Here is a 13114-nt window from a genome sequence, read left to right on the forward strand (position 1 = left end):
TTTTAAATTGACAAGTAAAAACTGTACACATTTATGGTACAGTTTGATATGGTATATTTTGAAATATGAATGCATTTGAAATGGCTAAATCAGGCTAATTTACATATACATTACATCACACAGTTATGTTTTTTTTTCTGGTAAGAACACTTAAAATCTACTCTCTTGGCAATTTTCTAGAATACAATATGTACATTGTTATTAACTATAGTCAACATATTGTCCAATAGATCTCTTGAACTTATTCTTCCTATCTCACTGAAATTTTGTATCCCTTGACCAGCATTTCCCACTCTCACTGCCCCCATTCCCAGCCTCCGGTAACCAACATTCTACTCTCTGCTTCTGTGAGTTCAGCTTTTTTAGATTCCACATAGAAGTGAGATCATGCGGCATTTGTCTTTCTGTGCCTGGCTTATTTCACTTAGTGCAATGTCTTCCAGGTTCATTTATGTTGTTACAAATGACAGGATTTCCTTCTCTCTCTCTCTCTTTTTTTTTTTTTTTTTTTTGAGGCAGAGTCTTGTTCTGTCGCCCAGGCTGGAGTGCAGTGGCTGGATCTCGGCTCACTGCAAGCTCCGCCTCCAGGGTTCACGCCATTCTCCTGCCTCAGCCTCCCGAATAGCTGGGACTACAGGTGCCCGCCACCATGCCCAGCTAATTTTTTGTATTTTTAGCAGAGACGGGGTTTCACTGTGTTGGACAGGATTGTCTTGATCTCCTGACCTCATGATCCACCTGCCTCGGCCTCCCAAAGTGCTGGGATAACAGGCATGAGCCACGGCGCCCAGCCTTCTTCTCTTTTTAAGGCTGAATAGTATTCTGTTGTGTATACATAACATTTTCTTTATCTAGTCATTTGTTGATAGACACTTAGGTTGATTCCATATCTTGGCTATTGTGAATAGCGCTACAATAAACACGAGAGTGCAGATATCTCTTAGACATACTGATTTCATTTCCTTTGGATATATGTTCAGTAGTGGAAATGCTGGATCATATGGTAATTCTATTTTTAATTTTTTGAGGAACTTCCATGTTGTTTTCCATGATGGCTGTGCTAATTTACATTTCCACCAAAACAGTGCAAGGATTCCTTTTTCTCTTTTTCTCCATCACTTCTTATCACTTCCTTATCTTTTGATACCAGCCATTCTAACAGTTGTGAGGTGATATTTCATTGTGGTTTTGATTTGCACTTCTCTAGTGATTTGGGACTTTTTTTTTCTATATACTTATTGGCCATTTAAATGTCTTCTTCTGAGAAATGTGTATTCAGATCCTTTGCCTGTTTTTCAATTGGGTTATTTGTTTTCTTACTATTGAGTTACTTAAGTTCCTTATATATTTTGGATTTTAACCCCTTCTCAGATGAGCGATTTACAAATATTTTCTCTCATTCTGTATGCTGCCTCTTCATTCTGTTGATTGTTTTCTTTGCTGTGCAAAAACATTTTAGGGAACACAGACATGAAACTGGGAGTTGATGGCACAGAGAATTTGCATTAAAGCCGGGAGAGTAGGTAAGCTATCTGAAGGAGGATGTAGGTCAAGAAAGGAATGAGGACCAGGATGGATTCCTTAGGAATTTAGAGGCTGGGTAGAGGAGGAGGAGCCAGAAAATGATACCTAAACCAAAACAAAACCAGCCAGAGAACAGGAGGAAATCCAAGAGAAACTGATATAAAGAAGCCAAGAGAATAGAAAACTTCCCGGATGGAGCAATCCCATGGGTTTTCACAGAAGAGATGAATACCAACTAGAGTCCATCAGCTTTAGGGACATGAAAGCCATCAGTGACTCCATGCATCTGGTATTTTAAGTATTCATCAGATTGAGATAGCTGCAAACTTTTACCCTGAGACTTTTATTTTCTAGTCTTAGAATTTTAGAGGATTTCAAATTCTAAAATGGTAACTACTTAACATACACTGATATTCTGTTTTCATTTTACCATGCATCCCACTTATAAGCTGAAATATACTTATGCACTTAAATAAGATTTTCCTCTGACTAAATTGCCAATCTCCTGAGAAAAATCTGATAAACTAAATTTTAATTAATCTCTGTTATACCCTTCTCATCTTTCCTCAAATGAATTAATTTTTTCCCATAGCAACTTAATACCTAGTTCACTTAGACACCAAGTTTCACTTTAGAGCCTGTGCTTGTTTCTTGCATTTTCTGTATATTGATATTTTTTTCCAAGAAGATCATATTTTTAAACATAGGTGCTTCTTTTCTAAGATCTAGGTGATTCTAGATTCTAAGATTTTGATTCTCTATTTTTCACCTTTTATTAATCCATTTGGAAACTATTAAGCACTTTCTTTGTGCTGGGTTCTGGAGTACAAAGATGAACAAGACACAATTCTTGCCATCACAGCTATCAACCAACTAAGGGAGACAGATGCCTAAGTGGACAAGTGTAATTCAGTACGTCGGAAAAGGACACTGGATCTCCGGGAAGTTCTCAGTCACACTGGAGCAGCGATGCCTGTTGTAAGACAGTTGTTTTTTGTAATGCTGTCTTGACCCAGTTTTGAGGCCCTGACTAGAGGCTGATCAGTTCCTTCTTGGCATCTGATTAAGTCCATACCTTGACCACCTTTCTTGTTGGGCTGTCACCCTCTGGGGCTCCTGTGCACCCATGTTTATCTTCCTGGGGCTAGGTGCCAGACAACTAGGGACAGATTAAATGCCTAGGAACCTGATAAAGTATTCAAATTAGTGAACCCACAAGCAGCCTGGAAACCCAGCTAAGCCCACCTCGCTTGCCACACCTAAGCTATCTCTGACAGCCCCAGCTTGCTCTTACCCTGCCCTGTTTCAAGCCCCTGTGTGACCCTGATGACAGCCTGCTCTGGTTTGGAGCTGTAGGTAACAAGTTCTGCCTCTCACCTCTGAGTGTCTTTGTGTTGTATCTTGGCAATGAAAGAAGCTTTAAATCTTATACAACACCAGGCTGAGTCTTACATCTGTTTAGGCATTGGACAGGTGAGGAGTTGAAGTCAGAGGAGAAATCAGCCCAGAAAAGGAAGAGAGTAAACTTGTGATGAGTTTGCAGATGCACATATGGGCACCATCCGGACACTGGAAGTCATGGAGAGCATTTAAGCAAGAAGGAGTTACAGGCCTGCGGGCAATGACATCTCAGAGGCAGGAAGAGAAGTGCAATCCAGGGAGATGACAGCAAAAATACACCCCGAGAAGTGCAAGGCAGCAGTGTGTAGTAGGATCTGATGGATTCCATGAGTCTCTAACGTGGGGAGTGACCTGAAGTGTCAAATGGGAGGAAATTGTCCAGAAAAGTAGCATGAGAAAGCAGGTATTGAACTGGGCAGTGAGGAGGTGGCTGGTGGTCCTAGGAAGAGCAGTTTCAGTATTGTGGCTGCTGCACGTGCTGGTTCATGATGGTTTGAAGTAGGGGTGAAAGGTGAAGAACCAGAGTTAGTGAGAGAAGAACGTTCTGTTGAGAACTTTCAATAAAGAGGAGATGAGAGAAATGGGGATGTAAGAGTGAGAAAGTGAATGTGTAATTCTTTCTCTCTCTCTCTCTTTTTTTTCACATGGGAAAAGTTTGAGCATGTTTAAAGTACTGGAGTTGGAGGACAGGGATGGTTGATAGAACCAGGTGCTGCAAGAAGTGGTGGGTACAGGCCAGATGTGGTGGCTTATGTCTGTAATTGCAGAGTTTTGGGAGGCTAAGGTTCTAAGATCACTTGAACCCAGGAGTTCAAGGCAACACAGTGAGACCCTGTCTCTACAAAAAAGTTATTTGGGCATGGTAGCTTACATTTGTGGTCCCAGCTACTCCAGAGGCTGAGGCGGTAGGGTTGCTTGGACCCAGGAGTTCAAGGCTACAGTGAGCCGTGTTTGTGCCACTCTACTCCAGCCTGGGCAACAGAGTGAGAACTTGTTTCAAAAACAAAACAAAAAAAGAGGCGGTGAGGGCAAAGGTAGAAGAAGGGGCTGGAACCAGAATTGCAGAGATCCTCCTGCTCAGAAAGTACCTGGTAAGGTATGAATGGGTATAGGGTCAATCCTCATTGAGAATTAGATTTTTGCCAATTTTCCTACTTGCTAAAATTGATTTGTAACTCCTGTTAAAAGAAAAGCTCTAGGCAAATTAAATTTAACAGAGTTTAATTGAGCAAAGGAGTCATGAAATGGGCAGAATAGATTCAGAGAGGACCCATGCTACTGTGTGGTCGGAGAGGATCTATGAAGAGAAATAAGAAAGTGATGTTCAGAAAATGGAAGTGAGATACGAAAACAGCTGGATTGGTTACAGCTTAGCAGGGTTTGCCTCACTTGAACATGATGTGAACAGCTGACTGCCTATGAGTGGTTGAAGTATGATTGCTGTGATTGGCTGAGACTCAGCCAGTTATTGCAAGATTAGGTGATAGTCTGTTTACACGTCCAGTTAGGTGACAATTCACTATGCACAGAGAAACCTTTAGGGTAACCTTAAAATATATAAGGAGGCAGCTTTAGGCTAGACTTAATGTAACACTCCCAAATCAATCTCTTGGTGCTTTTAAATTCATTTGTAGACATACACAGAATGGCAAAAAATTGGAGTTGCACAATGTGTATGTCCTCAGCTGAGGCTGAACAAGACGATGGTCTTGTTTCAGCTCCCTGAATAGGCGTCCTTTTCACAATCTATGTAGTAACACATTTTTCCAATTTGAGGGCTTTCTGATGGAGATTTTGCTGTTCAAAATGGCCCTCAATTGTAGTGCTGAGGTGCTTTCCAGTGTTCCTGTGTGAGATGGCTGTGATATGCCCTGTGGAGAAAATATGTGTATTAAATGAGCCTCATTCAGCATAAGTTTTGGAGCTGTTGGCTATGAGTTTAATGCAAAATGAATCAACAATATAGATTTTTTTAAGTGTATAAAACAAAATTTTGTATTGATTGATGAAAATATAACTGCTACTACCACAAATAATGAAAATCAACTATATACACACACATAGGCACACACATGTATGAGTCTATATAAGCTGTATAGATGCCTCATTCAATGACTCAGTTAACCCTCACGCCATTCTTATGTGGTAGGTCATTTCATGATCCCCTCTGGTTCAATGTGGGCTTGGAGACTCTGAGAGGGCAATGATTTTCCCAATGACACAGACCTGTAAGGCAGGGCAGGGATAGTAACTTGGGCAGTGTGACTCTGGGGCTGTTCTGTTAACCACTTCTGCCATGTGCCCGTTGGTGTGTGGATCTAGACTAGGAAAGCAGCTTAAGAAAGGCTTTTGTTAGCACTGTTTGTCATCTGGAAAGTACAAGCAGAAAAAGCACATGGGTTGCCTGATCCTGGCTTGGAGATTGGTGGTGTGAGAACAAAGCTGAAGCATGTTAGTGTTGAATGTATTGTCCAGAAGGACGGACTCAGAGTGGAGAGGAAGACCATGAGTCAAGGACCAAGAGTTAGTTATTATTTAAACGAGTAATAAAAAACAAACAAAACACAAAACAAAACAAATTATATTGAGCCCTTGCCAAGTACCACTGTTCTTGGCCCCAAGATTATAATGATTCATAAAGCATGATTCTATCCTCAAGAAATACAAAGTTCCAAGGCACATACAGATAACAGTCCAACAGTGACATGTGTGCCCTGCAGCCCCAGGAAGATGCCTACCTGGTCCTGTGAGTCAAAGTGGCTTCCCATAGGAAATGCCACCTGAATTCAGTTGGAGAAGGATGAATAAGACGCATGACTTTGAACCTCTTGAAACTTTAGATGCTTCAACTTTGAAATGAGGATCAAAATAGTTTGACATAGGTTGTTATGAGAATTAAATGTAGTACTTCAGTGAAGCCCTTAGCATGGTGCCTGAAACATACTAAGCCTTTACTAGAAGATGCTATTACAGCAATATTATTTAGTAGGTGGAGAGCAGAAAGAAGGATGTCTAAGGAAGGTGAAGAACCAAACGAAGGAAGGAACATGGTTCATGACTGTGGGCTGGGCAGCAAACAGAGCTTTCGGTGGGTACAGGAATGGCCCAGAATCTGGTGGGGGTAGCAGTGGGGAGGCAGAAAGTGGCAGGGCCGGATTTCATCCACATCAAGGAAGGATGGATTTTTTAATGAGATGTGATTTTCAGGGCAGAGATTTTGAGTAAATTAGAAGCCCAGGTAGTTAACAGTGAATTGTTAGGCCAGGTACGGTGGCTCATAGCTGCAATCTCAGCACTTTGGGAGGCCAAAGCAGGAGGATCACTTAAGCTCAGGAGTTCAAGACCAGCCTGAGCAACATGGCAGAACCCCATTTCTAAATAAATAAATAATAAATAAATGACAATGAATTGTTTCTATAACTGTGCTGGTTTCCTTGACTCACTCCTCCATGAGATACCTAGCTTCCCAGTTTAACCTCCTTCCTATCACCACATTTATGTACATATTCAGATTAATTTTATTCTGGGTCCTCAGGGAAAATGAGCTGGTTTTATCATCTCTGGATACTCCATTCATTCATTAATTCATGCATGCATTCACTCATTCAGTCACTCGTTCAGACTTTATTAACTCTCTTGTGTCAGGACTTTCTTCTGCGTGCTGAGGGGTACACAGCAATAAAGATGGAGGCACTCAGAATCTTGGCAGAGAGACAGAGAGGAAAATAAATAATAACAGCTGTGGGAAGTGGCGGTAAGACATTGGTAAGAAGCTCTTGGAGGAACATAGATGAGAGATGGGATAGAGGATAAAATATAAGGAATCCAGTTAAATGGACACATGTTTGTGAGATCTGGAGGTTCGTGCTTGACCACTGGTACTGACCAGACACTTATGTTTTGGCAAGTATCTCCTAAGACGATAACATCTTACATTTGTGGGAACTAAGATAGAGCACACCCAGTGAATACCATACAAGGTATTGAGTTTCCTAACCTCCTAGAATCTGAAGAAAGTTTAACCTTTTCCCTAGAAGTACAAATTTTTGATATAAAATAATCACTGATCTTCTAAACTCCATTCATGGCCAGGTATGGTGGTTCACATCTGTAATCCCAGCACTTTGGGAGAGGGAGGATCGCTTGAACTAGGTGTTTGAGACCAGCCTGGATAACATAGTGAAACTATGACTCAACAAAAAAACTAAAAAATTAGCCAGGCATGGTGGCACATGCTTGTAGTCCCAGCTACTTGGGAGGCTGAGGTGGGAGAACTGCTTAAGCCAGGGAGGTTGAGGCTGCAGTGAGCCATGATCATGCCACTGTACTCCAGCCTGGGTGACAGAGTGAGACTCTGTCTCAAAAAAAAGGAAAAATGAAAATTAAAATCGATTAATTGCTGACAATTATACATTTTGCTTTGAATAATAAAGTTATAGAGAATGTTCTACCTCTTCAGCAAAGAAAGCTGCAAGCTCAAGGACCTATGTTCTAGTATCATAGAAGGGGATTTGGGCCAATACAGCTATCAATTATCCCCACTCACCTCTGGTCACCATCATGACTAGCTCCAAGAATCAGTGGTGTTCTGACTGAAACTGATCTTTCCAATTAATGAGAAGGATACATTGGGTAACCAAATGACTTTCCAAGAAGACAAAAGCAACCTCTGTTGACAAGGAACACAGACTACCTTGTTTTCAGCAGAAGGATTCAAAATACGATTGCGAATGTAGTGATTAACACTGTAAGCTGGGTTGGGGGTGAGACAATTTGTCTCAGGAGGGTTGAAACAGGATATGATTTTGAGAAATATCAACCCCACTTTTTAAATTAACTTATTGACAAAATACTGTCAAGATTCTTTAAGGAAACTACATCTATGGTAAAAGTATTCTATATGTTTTTGAAAATAGCTTTATGCTGCAGATGGTAGGAAAGAATAAATTAACTAAAATATCTTTAATGTTCTTTTCTAGCACTGTGACTAGTAAAATGTATTTCAAGCCCCAAATAAAAGAGTCGATGTGAACTTGATCTATCTCAGGTAACCAATAAGCATTACAAACTCCCATGTCAGGGATTTTTAATGATTGTAGAAGGCATTTCTTAAAATATTTTACACTCACTAACCCCATCTGCTTCAATGAAAGCATTGCCCTAAGCCTTCAGTCATCTTTCTAGAGGCCTACTGCTGCTATCTAGAGTTCACAGCCAACATTGATTACATTTACTACATGGTACTGAAAAATCGATTCAATATTAGAAAATTGTGAAAATTATAGAAATTTAATATGATGCCAACCTACTAATTGCAGTGAGTTCAGGAACAAAGGAAATATTAGTAGGTGCAAATATGGTATTACTAGATAAAATTCCACTTTATATTTTCCCCCAATCTGGCAACTCTGTTGAGTAGCATCTTTCAAATGCGTTCTTCAATCACATTTGAATACATACATTTGAATTTATGACTGTGTCTTGACCTAAGAAAGAAAGTCCTCTTCAGGAAGAAGCCCTGTCTTTGCAAGTAGAAATAATTGACTCAACAGGCATAATGTGATTCACTTTTAAAGTATGTTCTTCCGTATGACGCTTTGGTAGTAATAGTAACGATCTTTCTTATTTTATGCTCCACTAGGGCATATGTGGCCAATTGTATCGCCAGTGTAAGTCTGGATTATTTTCTATTACTTTCTATTGATAATTTTTAATAACCAAAGACATTTGGAACTAGAAGGCAGTCAGTGGTGCTTGCAACAAAGCAGGGGCAATTAAGATGGGTGAGGGTTTTAAACTCTGCGTTGGTCTGTGCACATCGGGACAGGCAGTCAGCCATTAAAAAAATTAAACCATTTGGGTCTTGGGTTAAGGTCTGTGAACTGTTTAATGTCATAATTGCCTGCTGCCTCAATCATCAAACTGAATGAACTTCTAAGTTGAAATGTCATAAACGCTCAGCGTAAAGATTTATATAACCCAGGTATCCGACCTACCGCCAAGCCATGCCTGTGGCAGGGAGTGTTTGTTATGTCTTACTCAACCTTTTGGAAAAAAAATAAATAAATCCGGAAATGTGCTTGTTCTGGCAATGATCAAAACATTATGAACTAATTCTGTTATCTGTATGGTGTGTTCAGATTCTGTGATAAACATATCCATTTCCTATAAAAAATAATTTAGAAACAAATTCCTTTAGTAGAAAAAGGTTAGTGTCATGTTTTCCCACTGTACATTTAGCCAAAATGTGATAGGAATATTTTTAGTTAGAGTAAATTCTTTTTTCTGAAGAAGTACATTATTTTGTGATTATCAGTTACATTTTGATGCTCCCTAAAGAAAAATCCAAATTTCATAATGTGTTTATTATAAATGTGTGCTAAATAAAAACCCAATATTTTCTAGTCAGATATTATTTGGAATTTCTCCTTTTTATATAATATAGGATTATTTTAAAGTCAGTGATTCATATAACCCAAAATAATGCCATATTTTTCTTGTTATATAGAAGTAAAAACAAAATTTCAGAGACACTGTGACAAAAGTTCTGTTAGTTCTGCCAAACCAATATGTACTTATCAAGTCATAAAAATTGTGTTCATTAGACCCTTACAAATCAATAATAAAAATAAAAATAAAAAGTGAGCAAAAGACCTGAACAAACCCTTAACAAAAGAAGAGATATAAGTGGTTAATAAGTATGTCAAAATAAATTCAACATCATTAGTTACTAGGGAGGTGCAAATTAAAACCACAATGAAATACCACACATGCCTTCGTATGGCTAACATTTAAAAAGACTGAGAATACTCAGTTGATAAGAATGTGGAGCGTATGGAACTCTTATGCACTGATGGTGGGAGCATGTATTAAGAGCTGGTTATATTCCACGCTGACACAAATGAGGAAGCACAAGAGGATGTCCCTGCCCAGGAGACGGCTAGTGTGCCAGGGAAGCTGGTCAGGGAAACAGATGATTCCCGCACTGTGTAAAGTGTAGGGTACGCGGCAGATCCTACGGAAGCCCTTGGGCTGGCGTTCTGCCAGATAGGGGTAGGGACAGAAGGCAGGCAGGGGCAGATTTTAGGTGGCATGTCAGCTGAGCCTGAAAAGACTAGGGGTGAGTCAGAGAAAGAAAGAAAGGAGAGAAAATAGATCACCAAACACAAAATGATAGATATTTTTAAAACATGGCAGATTTAGGGAACTTTTGAAAGCCAAAGGGAATAATGGGGATGGGCAGAAATAGCACGCAGGAGGCTACAGAGAAACGCAGGAATTACATATTTGAAGTACGAGGTATGCTGCCATGCTGAAATATTTAGTCTTTGTCCTGAAAGCTATGCAAATACAACAGAGGTTTAAAACTGGGAAATGTGATCAGATTTGGCTTTTGGAAAGACCACTCTTTGAGCAGCATTGAAAATTGATGGGATGTAGGTATGATGGAAGACAAGGCAGTCAATTGACTACTTAAAAATCACTTATAATTCACTATAACCAATATGGAGTTACCTCTTTCAGTGATCCAGGTCTTGATATCTGGAGGTTGCCACCAAACATGTGTGTGTTTTCTCTTTAGATGTTTGGTTTTCTTCCTGAAAGCTGTGCATTATATGATAAAAATGCTGAACATCCCCCAGCAATGAAGAAAGCAAACTTACACAGATGACGACAGCAGTATTTTGCCAAAAGATCATAATATTCAAAATAACATTTCATCAGAGAGAAACTACCTTCCATCAAAGACCATCAGAATCCAAGGAACCATGCAGCCTGCACACCCCCTGCCTGTTCTCAGCAGTTTCTGTCTGGCATGCCTCAGTGGGCCCTGGACAAAGAGACCCTCAAATCAGCGAGGCTGAAGAAGAAAGGCAATTTGAAGCCTCTCTCCTCCAGTTTAAAAGGCAGTTTCTAAAGTGCTTGCAGCAAATCAGCTTATGGTCAAAGTGCACACCAATAAGAGACATCAGATATGGGTCACAAAGGCTGTATGAAGCAGATTTGACTATGTCAGTCAGAGTCTGCCTGGAAGACAGCTCATGCCCAGATGGTTTATCGTGGGTATCTAATACAAAAGCAAGTCACAGAGGTATTAGAAGATCTGAAAACAGGAAGTGAAGCAATCCAGACATTGACAACTGCAGGAAGCTGTTACCACAACAAGGGTTGGAGGGGCAAAGAGAAGGGATATATATACCAGAGTCCAGGATATGGGGCCTTTGAGGGCTGATCTGCTTGGTGAGAACAGACTTCCAGGAGAGATAAAGCCCATGCTGGAAAAGCCTGTGGACACAGAGATGAGTTACGAATACCATAGCTTCACCCCTCCTCCACCCACCCTCTAATTTCCTGTAAGTGCTTCCATTGGCTGAATCTGACAGGAAGTAGTGGGTAAAGTCTTCTGGGAAGTGTAGTTTGCATTGTTAGCCCACTGTTCTACAGTGCAGTGATGGGCTTCCTGGGCTAGGGGGGTACTTGAGGGCAAAGGGATTACCTATCAAGTCAGTTGATCTTGGCATGTGTTTCCTGTAGTAAACAAAGAGCAGTGAGAGCCTGCTAATTTGTCTGTTTTCAATGAGAAGACAGTAACATTTTGTATAGTTACCTTGATACGGGAGTCGGAGAGGGAAGTGCTGGGTAGAGAAAGGCAGGTTCCTGGCTAGGGCTCCACGCCAACAGATGTAGGTGAGGACAGGCACTCCTGCTTTCAGCCCAAATGTTGCATTTTCCAAGACCACCCTGGTCTGCCATGCCCCTATTCTGGGCTTATAAAAACCTGAGACCCTAGCCGGCAGACACACAGGCAGCCAGATGTTGAGAGGAGCACATCACCAGAAGAAGACACAAGCAGCTGGAAGGCGAGAGGATGTCAAGGGAGCATGCCAGCAGAAGAGCACACTGACAGATGCCAGCACACCCACAGGCCATCGACCAGTGGGACAAGGCAGAGTTTGGCTGGGGCAGTTACAGGAGAGCCGGGGGCCACTGCGGGCCCAACTCCATGGGAGAAACCATCTCCCTTCTGGCTCCCCCATCTGCTGAGAGCTACTTCCACTCAATAAAATTTTGTACTCATTCTCCAAGCCCACGTGTGATACAATTTTTCTGGTACACCAAGGCCAGAGCCTGGGATACAGAAAGCCCTCTGTCCTTGTGACAAGATAGAGGGTTTAACTGAGCTGGTTAACACAAGCTGCCTATAGACAGCAAACTAAAAGAGCACCGTGTAACACATGCCCACTGGGGCTTCAGCTGTAAACATTCACCCCTAGACACTGCCATAGGATTGGAACCCCACAGCCTACCCATCTGTGTGCTTCCCTAGAGGTTTGAGTTGTGGGGCACTGAAGAAGCGAGCCACACCCCCATTGCACGCCCTGCAAGGGGGACAAAGGAACCTTTCCTGTTTCAATATCAGAAAGTCTCAGGGATTTCCCAAGGGTATCCTCTAACATGCTTCAAATTCATAAATACAGTTCAAACAAACTAGATTAAGTTTACTTAACAGCAAACAACCTTCAGTTTTCTTACCCATAGTAAGTACACAGTAAAGTTTGCTGAATGAGTAATTTTAACATGACCAGGAGACAGGGATCCTCTTACCTTGGTCACTTACTAAAATCTGAAAGCAAACTTAGAGCTCAATTCCCAAGTTCCTTTAACTACAAATAGAGAGGACTTCATCTAGAGAGAGAGATTAAATCTTTGAGGAGGAGGAGCTTAGCAAGGATGTTATGGAAGCAGGACTCTAGGTACATGCATTAATACAAAGAAGTAACATCAACTTTGATATCCTATGATAATTAATACACGATTGTGAAATTTTGAGAAAAATAATTCAGTGAAGTGAACAACAGTAAAGAAAAGGGACAAAGAAAATGATTGGGAACCCTCTCACTACTTAGTCTATGAAATATTTCACTGTCCTGTCTCTGTTGTACCTCACAAGAACAATGGCTTATTTCACTCAAAGGCTCACAGATCAATGACCTCAGGACACTTTGCTGAGCTTCCTCTTCCACATCTACTTCAGCACTGTTCTGGGGTCTTCTCTGGTCTTCTTCCTCTGTGATCAGCCCCTGACTCTACCCACCTTTGATAATTTTCTTTCTCTTTGTGTTTACTAATCCCGTATCCACCCCCCAACTGAAATTGAACCCGTTGATATATTATCTTTTTGATCTAG

Source organism: Hylobates moloch, unplaced genomic scaffold, assembly GCF_009828535.3.
Source record: "Hylobates moloch isolate HMO894 unplaced genomic scaffold, HMol_V3 SCAFFOLD_15, whole genome shotgun sequence".
NCBI classification, from domain to species: Eukaryota; Metazoa; Chordata; class Mammalia; order Primates; family Hylobatidae; genus Hylobates; species Hylobates moloch.